At 40.7% G+C, this 1,253-nt stretch overlaps 1 protein-coding gene across 1 annotated transcript in view; it reads right to left on the minus strand.

The window, feature by feature from the left end:
- Positions 1 to 1,253, minus strand: part of NTNG1 (netrin G1) — a 163,487-nt gene that overhangs the window by 67,661 nt on the left and 94,573 nt on the right. The window lies entirely within an intron of this gene.

Here is a 1,253-nt window from a genome sequence, read left to right on the forward strand (position 1 = left end):
TTTTCATGTTCAGATGTGTCTTGTCACTAGTTTAGATGATTGCTGGGGTAGCAACTGCATTATATATAAATATATATATATAAAGTAGGTACGTGCATACATACGTGTGTGTGTGTATATATAAATAAAACCAACCTGGTAAATCTCACCATTTTTTCCGAACATGAAGTATTAATTCTGTGAGCCACGCTCCCTTTTTATAGCATCCAAAAAGTGAATACTCTTACAATGTTTTCCCCCCGCTTTTTGGAAGTTCATTTTTTTCTGCTCAGTAAGAATTTTATCATAATTTCATGCCCCCACACTTCACGGTTTGTTACTTGGTCTATTACTCTCACATTTAACTTGATAAGGTCCTGCTTCCTACGATATTAATTTTTGAGTTTTGATTCTTCACGGCTGCTGCTCTGAAGTCTTAGACACCGCTCTCAGCATCGCACACTGCTCCTGGTTTTAAGCTTTTCTTTCAACTGCAGTACATAGCTCTGTTTCTCCCAAACAACTTTTCAGTAAATTGTTATAATCTAATATTCTAAAATGAACGTTTTGCTTTTAATCAGGGCAAAACTGTGGACTAGTGACTTCTGTCAAACGGTTTGGTGATTTATCCTCATCTTCTTCAATCCTTTCTTCAAAGGAATTTAAGTCCGTTACTTAGCTCAGAAGGATTCTGCATCGTTGTGCATTTCATACATGCATGAAAGGAAGAACTGATGCTCATACTTGTCTTCGTGCCCTCTCTTTCAGCACCATGTTCTTTTCAACCCAGTCCTGTCCAGGACCAGGAAATGCAGCTGTCAATAACCTCCTTTGGATAACGTGAAAGTGTGCTGGAATAGTGAGTACGTGTGTTGTTGAATGGCTATTAGCTGGAAACGAGCAGATATGAAAACTCAGGTTTTGCCCTCGCTTTCTCCCTTCAACATTTACAGTGATCTAAAAGAGTGCATGCAGATCTGGACTGCAGGTCAACATCAGGTAAAAACTTCCCTTACCAACCTTTAGATCTTTAGTTATTGTCCTGGTTTTGGCAGGGATAGAGTTAATTTCCTTCCTAGCAGCTGGTACAGTGCTGTGTTTTGGATTTAGGGTGAGAACAAAGTTGATAACACACCGATGTTTTAGTTGTTGCTGAGCAGTGCTTACACTAGTCAAGGACATTTCAGCTTCCCATGCTCTACCGACTGAGCAGGCTGGAGGTGCACAAGAAGCTGGGAGGGGGCACAGCCAGGACAGCTGACCCAAACTGGCCA

Source organism: Aptenodytes forsteri, unplaced genomic scaffold (assembly GCF_000699145.1).
Source record: "Aptenodytes forsteri isolate BGI_AS27 unplaced genomic scaffold, ASM69914v1 Scaffold181, whole genome shotgun sequence".
In the NCBI taxonomy this organism is placed as follows: Eukaryota; Metazoa; Chordata; class Aves; order Sphenisciformes; family Spheniscidae; genus Aptenodytes; species Aptenodytes forsteri.